At 39.8% G+C, this 15663-nt stretch overlaps 1 protein-coding gene across 10 annotated transcripts in view; it reads right to left on the bottom strand.

Moving 5' to 3' along the window:
* KLHL15 (kelch like family member 15) overlaps nt 1–10574 on the bottom strand; it is a 150329-nt gene extending 139755 nt beyond the window's left edge. For 2 of the 10 annotated variants that reach the window (XR_014174829.1, XM_081946242.1), the window contains exons 1-2: nt 9874–10201; nt 7219–7355 (exon numbers count right to left, since the gene is read on the bottom strand). The gene's annotated coding sequence lies outside the window, so the exon portion shown is untranslated. Of the gene's footprint in view, nt 1–7218; nt 7356–8963; nt 9092–9873 lie in introns of those variants that run through there. The other 8 variants (XM_081946245.1, XM_081946244.1, XM_081946248.1 and 5 more) reach the window with 8 other exon arrangements.
* Between the last annotated feature and the right edge of the window lie 5089 nt (nt 10575–15663).

Consider the following 15663-nt stretch of genomic DNA (forward strand, 5'->3'; position numbering starts at 1 on the left):
GCCAATTGGACCACCAACTGATGTTGTCGATCCATCTTGTTTTAGGTCTCTTTCGTGGTCGTTTATTATCAAGTGGGATCCATTCTGTGACTGCCTTGGTCCACCTACCATCAGAACTGCTTAACTCATTATTTGCATCAGTCTTCCTGCAAAAAGAAACTATAGCCCAACCTACCAAAAACTTAATTGTAAAAGACAGACTAGAAATAAAAGTTAAAATAAGCAAAACAATAGTAAGAGAACACCTGTCTGATCTTGACGAATATAAATCACCAGGACCTGATGGATTATGTTCTAAAGGAGCTAGCAGTTGTCATCTCAGAACCACTGTACCACATCTTTCAAAAAACCTGGAGCACTGGGGAACTACCAGAGGATTGGAAAAGAGCTGATGTGGTTCCCACCTTCAAAAAAAGGAGAAGAAAAAGAGACCCAGGAAACTACAGACCAATCAGTTTAACACCGATACTGGAAAAGATAATAAAAAAACAGATCTGCCAACATCTAGAAACGAGTAAAGTAATAACTAGCAGTCAGCATGGGTTTGTTAAAAACAGATCATGCCAAACCAATCTTATTTCATTCTTCAACATAGTGACTACCGTATTTTTCAGAGTATAAGACACTCCGAAGTATAAGACGCACCTAGCTTTTGGGGAGGAAAGGGGGGGGGGGAAATCTGCCTCTGCCTCCCAGCAATTTGCCTCCTAACAGCAAACAGTACAGACAATATACAGTTTGTGGTATTACACTTCAGACTGTACTTGTACAGATGCTGTTAAAATTGATGTGGATTTCTGGAAATATACATTATTCTCTGCTATTTAAAAGAAGATGTAATAGTACTGGGCCTCTTCAGATCAAGCATTTATTTTAAAAAGAATCTTCATTTTGTTAAGTTGTCTAGAACAATAATAAAGCAGTCTTTAAAAATAAGTCTAATAATTTGAACATTCTATAGGCATTAATAACTATTGACTTACCTCCTTGCAGAAAACAGCCTGTTTCAGATTAGCCTGATTAGAAGGGGAAAAAATCTGCCTCTGCCTCCCAGCAATTTGCCTCCTTGCAGCAAACAGCAAGTTTCACTTTCAATTTCACTACGGGTCTCCCAAAGATTAGCTGTTTCAGGCTGCAGGGATTGCCATAGCCCAGGGGTCAGCAAACTTAAACACTCAAAGAGCCATTTGGACCCATTTCCCACAGAAAAGAAAACACTGGGAGCCACAAAGGTCCTAACCGGAAGCCCCCTGTTCAATTCTGGAGCTGACCGGAAGTTCAGTTCCCCCACCATAGAGTCTCCTCCTAGCGCAGCATACTTTTTCCTCTACCTGTCATAACCGAAAGCCCATCAATTGTGGAGACAACTGGAAAACCCTCTCCTTGCCATAGTCTTCTCCTGGCGCACTGTGCTTCTCAAATACACCCCCACCGGAAGCTCCTCTCAAAATTGTGGCACTGACCGGTGACGGAGCCGCAGCAGAGGGAGGAAAGAGCCACATGCGGCTCCAGAACTGCAGTTTGCTGACCCCTGCCATAGCCTATTGCCGCCTCCAAAAACCCCATTTTCCCATTTGCTGCAAGGAGGTGAATTGCTGGGAGGCAAAGGCCAAAGGGTGGGGCCAGTGGGTGGGCGGGGCTACATCCAGTGTATAAGACACACCCAAATTTTCACCCTCTTTTAGGGGGGGAAAAGGTGTGTCTTATACATCAAAAAATACGGTAAATTAGTAGACCAGCGAAATATTGTGGACATAATATACTTAGACTTCAGCAAGTATTCGACAAAGTAGACCACAACCTACTTCTTTTATTTTTTTTATTTACCAAATTTGCAGATGATTCTAAGTTGGCAGGAATAGCTAATATCCTAGATGATAGGCTAAGATCCAGATGGATCTTAACAGACTTGAACACTGGGCCATATCTAACAAATGAAATTCAATGTAGAGAAAAGTAAAGTCTTACACTTAGGCAAGAAAAAACAAAAGTACATATATAGACTAGGTGAAACCAGGTTTAATAGCAGTAACTGTGAGAGATCTTGGAGTCCTAGTGGACAACCAGCTAAATATGAGCCAGCAGTATGCAGCAGCAGCCAAAAAGGCCAATGCAATCCTAAGGTGCATTAACACAGGGATACAATCAAGATCAATACCAGTCTATAAAGCCTTAGTACTGTAAGATGACACCTAGAATACTGCATTTGGTCACCACTCTATAAAAAAGATGTTGAGACTCTAGAAAAAGTGCAGAGAAGAGCAACCAGGATGACTAGGGGACTGGAGACTAAAACATATGAAGAATGGTTACAGGAACTGGGCATGGGTAGTCTAATGAAGAGAAGGACCAGGGGAGACATGATAGCATTGTTCCAATATTTGAGGGGCTGCCAAAGAGAGGAAGGAATCAAGCTATTTTCCAAGGCACCTGAAAGCTAGACAAGGAATAATGGATGGAGAGGAGAGAGCCAGACGTCGCGACGACACAACGTGCGGTCTCGAAACTCCGAGACCGCCGTTGATTCTTTTACCTGCTGCACGGTCCATATGGACCTAAACCGTCCCGGAGAGACGGTGACAGGGAGACAAATACTTGCTGGTCTCAGGGATACCGCAAAGTCCCTGATCGATCCAAGGGAAGTTCTCCAAGCCGGCAATAAACAGACAGCCCCCAGGGTGACAAAGTCGGAGACGGCTCTGGAAAAAGACAGTGAAAGTGAGTCCAGCTGGTGAGATTTTTTCTTTCAGAATGATTGCCTAAAGAATTTTTAAAAAAAAAGATAAATTAGTTCTTTAAGCAAAAGAATAAAGTGCCGACATTTATCTTTATTGGACTGCCTTAGAAAGTTTTTTTTCTTTTTTTCTATGTAACAACGTTTTGTGGATTGAAGTGATTGGAACACTTCCTGTTTCTCCTCTTAAGTGAATGAATTGATTTTTTCTCCTATTCTTTGTTACTTTATTTTTTTGGTTGATTTAAAACTTTTTTTACTTTAAAAATCCTTCCTCTTACTGTTTATTAAATTGTATTAAAGACACTTAGGAGATTTTTGTTTTCCTTAAGTCTGATACGAATAAGAGAAAGTTGAATCTGCCATTCAGAAGCCAGAACTTGGGGTTTTTTTTTGAAACAATGTATCCTTTGCTCTATTTTCTTGGATGCTGTTGACATTGTTTGCAGCTTATCTGTAGAGACTGATAACGATTCAAGACACCTTCCCTTGCAGGTGTCTTTGTGGAATATTTTGGACCAGGGAAGGGAAATAAAAGAAAAGATAGAACCCTCACTTTTTTGAAAAGAAAAGATAGAACCCTCACTTTTTTTGAAAAAATTAAAAGAATCTTATGTTTAAGCAAATCTAAAACAAAAATATTTTTATACATAAAAGAGACATTGAAGGCGAGAGTAGCAGTGGATTTTAAACTTTTTCTTCTCTTCTGGGTAATATGTATTTATATACAGATGAAGAAACTATAAGTTACCAGGATTTTTTGGATGGAATTTTAAATATATTGGAAGGATTTGAGAGATTTGATAAGAAGTTGGATAGACTGTTGTTTGGCACAATAAAAGATGAAGGGACTGGAGCCTCAAAAATTAAAGAAGAGTGAAGACATAGAAGATAAAGATAAGATAACAGATGAACCTAATAATGGAGCACCTATGAGTGAAAGTGGAAAGAAGGGAACATGGAAAAATGAACCTGATTATTATTATATACTTGATGATTTGGAGCTCTACCCCTCCTGTCAAGAAATGGATTTGATGATAGAATTAAGAAGAGAAACAGTTTTAGAAAGACATTTGATAATCAAAGATATTTTAATTTTAATACCAGTTCAAGGGCAACGAGACTACATGAGAAATCTTTCAAGCAAAAAAGTGTGGAGAGAAGTTTTTAAAAACTTTATAAAGAAGTTCATAAGAGAACTGACGCAACAACTGGCTAAAGAGATAAGATTGTTTTCTTACTGGAAAGACATAGGTTGATAATGAAGGTTGATAATCCAAAATTTAGCTAACCTTTGGTGATTAATAAGTAGGATTTTGTAGACACTTTTAGAATGTTTTCTTTAAAATGCTTATTCGTTAATTAATAACTCATCATGATAATAATAATGAAATAATAATTTTAATTAGTAAAAACAACTTGGATATAAATTGTAAATCGAGACCTGGGAAAAAGATTTATCAATTTTACTAATACACGTTTGCTTAGACTTTGTTATAAAGATGTAATTTCTCTTGGGTACTTATAAACTTTACTAACAAACTTTTGTTTAGATTTTATTATAAAGATGTAATTTTTCTTGGGTCGGAGGAGAGGAGATGTGATATAAATGGTTAAAAAATTCTTTTTTCTTTAGATAACTACAATAATAATAAGGAAATGTTAATGGATAATGCTTAATGATATTTATGCTATAAATGGGTAATTATTGGAGGCTAATAGCAATAGCTAAAGAATGCCAATAGGTGGTTGTGTCTTTAAATACAAATGATTCCAGCACATTTAAATAATTATAGCTAAATGAGAATGATGGTATATTGATGGTAAAATACATGAAAAATTTCGATTTAAAATGTAAATCAAAAATCTGAAGGATGTATAAAGAATGATTGTGGTAGTAATGCACGAAATTTATTTGTAACCAATCAACATGCTTTCTACAAGATGTAATGAAGAATGATTCTTTTTTGTGTGTTTTTGTTTAATTAAAATAGTAAAAAAATGTTTCCCCAAAAAAAGGAATAATGGATGGAAACTGACCAAGGAGAGATTCAATTTAGAAATAAGGAGAAATTTTCTGACAGTGAGAACAATCAACCAATGGAACAGCTTTCCTTTGGAAGTTGTGGGAGCTTCATCACAGGCTTTCAGGAAGAGACTGCACTGCAATTTGTCAGAAATGGTGTAAGGTCTCCTGCTTGGGCGGGGGATTGGACTAGATGACCTATAACCTCCCTTCCAACTCTGTTAATCTAATCTAATCTAATCTTCCTCCACTAGGATATCTGACATTTCCTCATTTATGGATGTTGTTTCTTTTGAGTGATCTTGATCTTTTTATAGCTCTGAATAGAATTTTCCAATAATTTCTAACTCATCTACATCACTGAAAATTAAATTGTTTGCTTGCCTCTATTGTGATCCTGATAACCATTTATGCCAGTGATACCTGGAAGGTGTCAGTGAGTATTAAAAGACTCGGTGTCTTCCAAAAAGATGCCTTTGCTGAATCCTAAAGATTAGCTATTTTGACCATGTTACTAATGTAATTAATACATAATTAATTAAGAAGTGATCCAAAAGAGTATCTCCTGCAAATTATATAACACTTCACGTGCAGAAAACTCTAACTTGCAATGCCATGTTCTCCACATGAAGAACAATCAAATTCCCAAGATGGCAATGAGATGGATTCCCCCAATGCCAAATGTCTAAGAAGACATCTTCAAAATACATAGTGAAGAAAATTCATAGAAGACTTAAATACTTTAAATATCACATGGCAATTATTCGCCCCAAATTGAAAATATGGAGACCCCTTGCTACCCGATATGCTGCATTGCATATGAGGATGTAATGCTAATGTTAATGCTAATATAATACAATACAATACAATACAATACAATAGTAGAGTTGGAAGGGACCTTGGAGGTCTTCTAGTCCAACCCCCTGCCTAGGCAGGAAACCCTATACCATTTCAGGCAAATGGCTATCCAACATCTTCTTAAAGACTTCCAGTGTTGGGGCATTCACAACTTCTGGAGGCAAGCTGTTCCACTGATTAATTGCCCTCACTGTCAGGAACTTTCTCCTCAGTTCTAAGTTGCTTCTCTCCTTGATTAGTTTCCACCCATTGCTTCTTGTTCTACCCTCAGATGCCTTGGAAAATAGTTTGACTCCCTCTTCTTTGTGGCAACCCCTGAGATACTGGAACACTGCTATCATGTCTCCCCTAGTCCTTCTTTCTCTTAAGCTAAACATACCCAGTTCCTGCAACCGTTCTTCACATGTTTTAGTCTCCAGTCCCCTAATCATCTTTGTTGCTCTTCTCTGCACTCTTTCTAGAGTCTCCACATCTTTTTTACATCGTGGCGACCAGAACTGAATGCAGTATTCCAATTGTGGCCTCACCAAGGCATTATAAAGCGGCATCAATACTTCACGTGATCTTGATTCTATCCCTCTGTTGATGCAGCCTAGGACTGCGTTGGCTTTTTTGGCAGCTGCTGCACATTGCTGGCTCATATTTAAATGGTTGTCCACTAGGACTCCAAGATCCCTTTCACAGTTACTACTACTGAGCAAGGTACCACTGTACCTGTGCATTCCATTTTTGTTGCCTAAATGTAGAACCTGACTCTTTTCACCATTGAATTTCATTTTATTAGATAGTGCCCAATGTTCAAGTTTGTCAAGATCCTTCTGTATCTTAAGCCTATCTTCTGGAGTGTTGGCTATTCCTGCCAGCTTGGTGTCATCTGCAGATTTGATGAGTTCCCCATTTATTCCCTCATCCAAATCATTGATGAAGATGTTGAAGAGTACTGGGCCTAAAACAGAGCCTTGGGGTACTCCACTGCATACTTCCCTCCATGTAGATGCAGTTCCATTGAGGACTACCCGTATATCATATATCCATTCAGGTCCATCAAATACTCTCAACTACACACATTTTTCAAGTATTTTAATCACATATGAATTCAAAACTCTGATGACACCTTTCCAAATTCCTGTTGTTTTCATATTTAATCCAGATTTCTAGTGATACAACATGCTGATTTTCTGAAATCAGTAACATATAGATATATCTACCACCCTGTGCTTAAAAAAGCAAAATTAAGACCCTGCAGATTTCCAGGTGCTAATACTGCCTTCCCCAACCTGGGCATTCTCCAAAAGTATGGACACCAGTTTCCAATATTCTTCAGGGCAAAATGTGCATATGTTCTACTAATCAGCAAGGTTCATAACAGCATACAACAGACAATTTATGTCTAGGAATAATAATAAATCTTAATTATCGTTAGAAATAAAAATTAACATGATATAGCAACTACAATGAATTATTTTTCCCACATTTAATTTTTTTGTCTAGAACCCATTAATTATGAATGTAAAATAGCCTGCTCTAGAAATTATTTATGTACCAATAGTATTTGTTTAGCTACCATTTGAAGTTACAATAGCACTGAAAATTGACTTACAAGTGATCCTCGCATTTATGACTGTCACAGCATCCAATCAGGTGATCAAAATTCAGGCTCTTGGTAGCCGGCATGTATTTACAATGGTTCCAGCATCCCAGAGACATGTGATTGCCATCTGCAATCTTCCCAGTCGGCTTCCAAAAGCAAAGTTAACAACCAAGTGATTCATTTAACAGTCAATCATGGCAAAAAAATGTAAAATTGTGCACAACTTGCTTAGCTGTCTTGCTTAACAGAAATTCTGGTCCCAATTGTGGCTGTAAGTTAAGAACTACTTGTACAGAAGGCAGAAAGCAGTATGCACATTATATTCCATATTAGAATCACTAATGACATATAGATGAAGCAATGTCATGGGAAAAGACATCCATATTATTCCATAAATATAATCTTATTATATTTAAGGCCAATGCTTATTTCTATTTTTATAATTTTCATTATAAAATTATGTTTTATCATTTTCATTATACAATCAATTAGACCAGTGGTGGGCAACCTTTTTTTTAACTGAGCCAAATCTCGCCAAAACCACGATTGAAATTTATTTTGAGAGTCACATTTTTAAAACCGAAAATACATAGGATGGTACACTGTTTTTAGTTTCAATAAACTCTGGCATTTGAAGCACGCAAGTCTTAAAGCTGTCAAGTTACAAGATCCTTGCATCCCTAACCCTTTAGGAAAAAAACCCCAAGGGGTCTTCAAACCTGACAGCTTGAAGACTTGTGGACTTCAACTCCCAGAATTCTGAGAATTGAAGTCCACCAAGGGCATCAATCATATTAGCCCAGGGATCTGCAAAATTGGCTCTTAAGACTGGTGGACTTCAACTCCCAGAATTCTGAGAGTTGAAGTCCACCAGTCTTAAAAAAGCCAACTTTGCAGACCTCTGTGTTAGCCCAAAGCCTGGCGCTGGGTGGGCCTTGCTCCCCCATTGGTGGAGCCCCAAGAAGCGAGGAGGGGAAAAAAGAGACGGAGGTCAAGGAGCTTCCCCCCCGCCCCCTCCCAGCAAAAATCTAACCGGGGAGCCGGGCAGGCAGTAGCAAATTAGGCGATCACGCCGCGTGGGCAGTAGCAAATTAACCGATCACGCGGCGTGATCGGCTAATTTGCTACTGCCCGCCCGGCTCCCCGGTTAGATTTTTGCTGGGAGGGGGCGGGGGGGAAGCTCCTTAGCCTCCGTTTCTTTTTCTGCCTCCTCGCTTCTCGTCCCCGCCCGACTTCAGGATCCTCCCTAATCATTGTGGGTCGAAAAGAAAAAAGGGAAAGGGGCGCTTGTTTTGAAGTGCCCGAGAGGAGGGAGGGGAGCGGGCGCCCGGCACACAGAAGAGCCGCATTAAAGTGTGTAAAGAGCCGCATGTGGCACGCGAGCCGCGGCTTGCCGACCACTGAATTAGACTAACTGAAAAAGCCAACTGTGGACTAACCTTGTAGCATATTTTGTTTTTCTTAAAAAATGATGCACTGGTGCCCTACTAATAAACATAGTTATTTGAAAAATGACCCAGAAAACTATTTTTAATATTAAGTGTTACAAAAAAGTGGCACTGCAAAAAATATATTATTCTTCACTGATACATACAAAATAAGGGATCAGTATTGTAGAATATAAATGCATTATCTCAAAATAAGTTATTTTTCCCTTTTCTCTGTTCAACTGGATGACAGTTAAGCGAGCACAAGGAAAGTTACAGTATTACACCAGATCAAAGTTTAAAGTTAATTAAGATAATGCCAATTACTTGAATGCAGGATTTAAGATGGTCAATACTGGATTAAAGCAGGGGTGAAATTCAGCAGGTTCTGGAGAACCGGTAGCAGAAATTTTGAGTAGTTCGGGGAACTGGCAAATACCACCTCTAGCTGGTCCCAGAGTGGGGTGGGAATGGAGATTTTGCAGTATCCTTCCCCTGCCACACCCAAGCCACACCCATAGAACCGTAGTAAAATAATTTGAATTTCACCACTGGATTAAAGTATTGTCAGGTACTGTAATTCACACCAATATAACTTGTGAAACATTTTAATATGTTTCTGGGAGGGGACAGGATGAAGCTAAACTGAAATTAAAGCTAAATAGTTCAATTCACTCAGAATTAACACAGAGACAGGGAAAATGGATAACTTATTTTAGATATAGTAAATTGAATTTATGTGGACACATCACTAATGCATTTACACAGAGTGAGCCCATACTCTAACCTGCGTTTCCACTTTTTTATTTTGCTAAATTAAGAGAGAAAATAAATTCCAGAACAACAAAATATATCTGAATATAAAAGATGCTTTTTGTTTATTCCTGTTATCAAAAGTAGCCAAAAAAAAACCAAAAACCCCACCCCCTTCCCCAACGTGGGGTAGGTAGCATCTATAAACAGAAAATCTTTCCACCCTTTTTCTATTGGAAATTTCAGCGAAGATTTCCTCTCTTCTTAAAAAAACAGTTGCCCCTTCTACATTAGAAATTCAGAGAAAAGTAAAAAGGTCTAGTTTAAGCGTTCATTTTGGGCCAAACATGGTAGCAAGAGAGTGAGAGTAGTAAAGCTTTATCTAAGAAGGATCCAAAGGAAAAATTACAACCTAAAGAACAGCAAAGAGGCCAGGAGCAGGGAGAGCAACGAAGGAGAACATCCCGCTCCCAGCTTCACATACCTCTCGGCAGCGCTGAAGTCACAGTTCTTCCCGCTGACCCTACGAAGAGGGGCGGTCTTTTGGGGACCTAACGATAGAGGAGAATCTCACGGTGGGGCTGAAGTAGATGGACATTGCAACTGAGGTGTTGCGCCTAGGATCTCTCTTCGTCAACGCGTTCGTGAGAAAGGCCTCTTTCGGCGGTAACGTCAGGGCACTGGCTTTTGCCGGGCCCTGCTTCGTCCCTCTCCTAGAATCCCTGTCTCTCCTTTCCCTGTCACAATTGTTTACCTTCTGGTTTGCCTAGAACAGCCACAGTCGGCATCTTCCCCCAACGACAGCACCCCACACTGACCGTCACTTCCGCTGTTGTTGCTGCTGCCGCCACCGCCACCACCTTGGGAAAGACAGAGAAATACAGAAAAAGAGGAGGAAAAATCTCCATGAATACGAGGTTGCTACTGCTGCTGAGGGCGTCGCAATTTCCCAGTGTCGCCACCTTCCCATTTCACGCATAACTGCCGCCCTATTCGTTACCTCTGCTGCCTCACAAAAGTCGACAACCGCGTACGCAACACTTAGCCCCACCTCGCCCGGTGCCTCGGCCTCTGAATCTCCTCCCCTTGAGGTTTTCATTCATCGTCGCCTTTCTCATTCGGTCTCTCCTTCGCCGCTAAGATTCCCCGGCTTACGTTCTTTTTCCACCAAAAGTTTTATCTGTTTGGCTTTGGCTAACAAATCCCTGTTAATTCATATTGCAAACCAGGGAAATAACCGGATTTATTTCATGGTATATACCTGAAGAACTAATATACTCAATGTACTCAAAAACTAATTTACAGTAAAATATGTCGCTTAAAATGTAGTCAAATCTATTTCAATTTATACCGATTCCGCGGACACATTTAAAGTTTAACTGCTTTAAACAAATTTAATAAATAAAGTTTACAAATTGTCACATATCCTTTATATTTAGGGAAATATATTTCTGAAAACTACTTCGATGAAAAAGGTTATGTTGGAAGTAGATTCGGTTTATTAGATTCGTAAAAAATGTTATGGGAAACTATTATCCACATTTTCCTCAAAATAATTCTATGAGAAGTTAGACAGAAAGCATGATTAACTGTGGGACAGTCTAAATTTTTATTTATTCTTTCTAGACATTAACATGCTATCACAATTTCACAACCCATCTTGCCTCGAATGACTTACCTGCAGAGAAAGAGTAAATACTAAAATGCTAAGTGTATCGTGTAGCTATGACTTTAAGATTATTAGTACAGATTTACTCCAAAAACAACTGGGGCAAAATCATTCAACACAGACATAAAAAGCAATCATTTTAATAGTAGTATGCCTCCTTGATAGGAAACAAAACAAGGAGGCAGAGAAATAAATCAGGTGGCTGATACTGTCTTTCAGATATAGCTTTAAATAGAACAAAGAGTGCAGCTGGCATTGATTAAAAGATATGGGGCATTAGAATCCAACAATATCCAAAATGTTGCCTACTTTTAGCAGGTATAATACTGTAATGTTAATTCATTTTTTCTGATAAGAACAAATTAGGGAATGATTGTTTTCCCAGATTAATTAATGTAAAATCAAGGGAATATTATATATGCAGCATTGTCCATTGACCATAATTCAGAGACATTGCAATCATGTGTTTACAGTACCTGAACTCATGCTTATTAAACCATGACTTACTGGATTAGCCAAACTGCTTTAACATAAATAGACTGGGCCATAACCTAGCCATTCATTTTACTGCATCAAAATGTGAAACCTAATTACTTATCTTCTTTCTATATAAATAAAAATGTAATGCTTGTTTGTTCAAAATCTCAAATCTACGAAAGTTCTTTACCAATTGCTTTGAAATTTTGACACAACGTTGCATTCGACTACGTGCATGTTTTTATATACGTATATTATATAGATGTTACACCTGTGACAGGTAAAACATGATTTTTTGTAAAAACATGCTTTTTTGAAAACCAACACCATCTGTTGGACGTAAAAGCAACACACGCTATACCATAGCATTCATTTCTTGAGTATAGTATATTCGGAACAGTTCGGCCTCTCTCCAGCTTCGTCCCGACGGTCCTTTTATATGTGTGGCTGGGCTGCGGCTGCACCCTTTCCCCTTTCCGCCCCTCCTCTGACGAGCTTCGCCATTTCCACCAAGTAATGGTAGAAAGTATTTCGGCCTCCCCCTCCCCTCTCTCTCCTCCTCTCCTGCCAGGTCTTTGCTGTCTGTGGCGGGGCGGTACCTGTCCCATCCCTCGGCCGCCTCCTCCCACCCTTAAGACGGCCTCTCCCTGCCCAGCCCAGTGGAGCTCCAGAGGATGTGGAGACAGAGCTTCTCAGCCCGGCCGGCTGCGTGTGCTCTCCACCCCCCTCACAGGGAGCCAGCTACGGCCTCGCCAAGGCGGCTCCGACGGGGTGTCAGCGGTGTCAGCCTGAAGCGCAGCGGGGCTGGGGCGGCCGCTGGGTGCCCCATGAGGCGGCGACTGCAATGGTGACAGCCTCTCTAGATGGGGCTGCGGCCAGCGGGGGCTGCCTTGCGTCTGCGTCGCCAGGGGCGGCTCCTTCCTCCTCCTCAGGGGACGCCAGCCGCCTCCTCTTGCCGCCACCGCTGAGGGAAGCCGGGTCAGGGGCGGCGGCCGCCTCCTCCTCCTCTCCTCCTCAGCTCAGCCGGGCCGGGGCCTGTGGGAGCGTCCTCCATGGCAGCTCTTGCAGGGACCACCGTGGTTCACTTCCATGCGGGGGCCGCCTCTGCCAGGAGACTTGCGATTTCTCTTTTCTTTCTTTTCCATTTAACCAGACTGGGCCACAGCAACGCGTGGCCGAGTACAGCTAGTATTAATATATTTAACATCAGTGCTACTTAGTTGAATAGATGATACTATTCAATTGTTTCATTCATTTCCCATTGCACAATGGCCGAGAATACAAGGAGAATGTGGGATTAGCTAGGCTAGGCTAAACAAATTACTCTCAATCTCCCATTATCTTTCCTGGGTCTCTTGGAAAGCAATAAAAATGTGAGTACAGCCATAAAAATGCTTAGAAGGCGAAGGAATGTTGATAATGGAAGTGATGTTTGAAGTTGAGGAATGCTCCAGAAAACAAGACCAGGGGAGCAATACTTATAAATTAAAAATAATAATAACAGTAATGACTATAATACAGAGCCTCTGAATTTTTAATAGCAATTGGCTTTGTAGTCTCTTCATTACATCAGTACCTCTGACCTCAAGAATTACATGTATACTTTGATTTGCATAAGTCTATATAAGGGGATTGCATTCCCACCCCTTTTGGGATATGCTATTGCAGTCCACCATACTGAAATTAACAGAATAGAGTTGAAAGGGACTTTGGGAGGTGTTCTAGCCCAACTCCCTTCTCAGGCAGGAAACCCTAAACCATTTCAGACAAATGGATGTCCAATATCTTCTTAAAAACCCCCAGTGTTGGAGCACCCACAACTTCGGGAAGCAAGTCATTCCACTGATTAATTGTTCTGTCAGGAAATTTCTCCTTATTTCTAAATTGATTCTCTTAATTAGTTTCCATCCATTACTTGTCCTGCCTTCAGGTGCTTTGGAGAATAAGTTGATTCCCTCCTCGTTTGTGGCAGCCCCTTAAATAATGAAACACTGCTATATAATGTCACCTCTAGTCCTTTTCATTAAACTAAATATACTCAGTTCCTGCAACCATTCTTCATAAATTTTAGCTGTCTTTTACTTTGTGAAAGAAATGTGCATTTCTGCTGATGGGTATTATGTCCAATCTCATAAAGGTCCTACAGAGGTTATAGAGGTGGTAAAGTGGCCCTCTTCTAATCTTGCAGATAAAATTTCAACCTGCACTACCATTTGTGTAATCATTCAACATTTATGGCAGAATTCCATCCACTTGTACATCATGACGGTCTTTAAATCAATTTCTGAATTGTATTAATGATGTTCAAAATACACCTTTAATCATAGAATTGAACCTACTATCTGAACTCTGCACTGTTTTTTTCCATTTATTTGATTATTTGATTAGATTGCAAAGCCACCCAAATCAAAAATATTCTGGGCAATGTACAATATCAAAAGCAAATAAAAACAACTTACATAAAATTAGAACACAAAGATTCATATCAATTAAGATTGTACATACTTTGTTACTATCTGATTCAACAACATTTTTTCAATGTTATGCCTGTACCACAGTTGATCCGAAGAGCTGTTGGAAGAAATGTCCTGGGTTCAGTTTCAAGTGGGGAAAAAGACACTGGAAACATGGAGGCTGCTTGGAAAGATGGTTTAATAGTGGACAGGACCACATGGTTTGAGGTCCTGGGAAAAAAAGTGATTACATGCTTCAAGATGTTGGGTGAAGAAGAAAAAGAGCCAAGATACTGAGAATGTCTTGGTTTTTTTTTAATAATTTATTTTATTTTATTTATGTTTTATTTTCAAAACAAACACAACACAAAAAATCTTCCTTCTTTACATACTGTAGAAAGTGTATCAGTTGGTTACAAAAGACTTTTGTGCATCTTTTCCACAAGTCATCAAGCATAATTCACATTAACTCAAGTATTTTAACTCAGATATTTATACATGTTACCATCATCATACCTCCATTTTCATTTGACTATAATTGTTTAAATGTCCTTCATCATAAAATATACCAAGATTTAATACATAACCACATACTGGCATTTCATTCACTATTTCTAAAATTGAATTCTGGGCTGAAACATTTTTATTAATGTAGGTGCACATTGAATGCAGCAACAGCAACAAATTAAACCAATTATTACCATGACTACAATACATACAAATTCAACAGTCAGTTCTGTTAATCATTTCTGAAACATTTTGAACATCCCACAGAAGGCAATTTTGGTCCCAATGTCCTTGTTCTGGAATGCCTTCCTGTGGGGACATCGTTGCCAAAGTTGGAGGGAAAAGACATGTAAAAAGTTTGCACAACACAATAGTGAGAGAATTTGAATTTAAGCAAGAAAAAGCAGCCACTAAAAAGTTTTCTGGTGTTGGCTCCACATTTTGATCTTGCAAGAGCTGACTGGCTTGAGCAGGCAAAGCCTTAATTTGTCCCCAAGTTGGCTTATGTTTCTTCCGACATGCCCGGTCTCGATCCGTTTGAGGATTCTGCAGGCTGAGGGAGAAGTTGGGTTTACACACCGCGCTGGAATCCACACGGGTCCTGTGGGAGCAAGCACAGCAGCATATCCTCGTCCCCATGTTAACAAAGGAACTGGACTTTGTTGTTTCCTGACCACCTGTACTGGCTGAGCCAAGATGGCCCACTTCCTCTTTCTTCTTTGTCTTTGTGCATGAGACTCCTCCCTAAAAAATTTTTGTGGCTTTGAACTAACTTCCACCCCAGAGACCTCCAGGAACCTCCTCAAATAAGTTTTCCCCCGGGATTTGGAATATCTTGATCCATCTATTTGTTCTAGTTTTGTACTAAACAACTTATTCTCCTTTGGATTTGCTCAACTGGTGGTCTCTACTGGCTGTGCTTTCTCACGGGCACCATATCTCTGTATAGAACAATAACTATCTCTGATGCGTCCGAAGAGGTTACCGCCTGGAAAGGCCTCCTCGGCCCCAACATCCTCCACGTCTAGCCCCATTGCTCAACAATCACATCTGGGAGCTTTTTTACAACCCAAAGCCTCTGAAAAGAGTTCAAAGGATTTGTCCACTCAGCAGATGCTTCAAGCCCTCTTAAAGGGACAGGACAAAATGAAAAAACAACTGCAGGACT

The sequence above is a fragment of the Natrix helvetica genome (genome assembly GCF_964273705.1).
Source record: "Natrix helvetica genome assembly, chromosome: 3".
NCBI lineage: Eukaryota > Metazoa > Chordata > Lepidosauria > Squamata > Natricidae > Natrix > Natrix helvetica.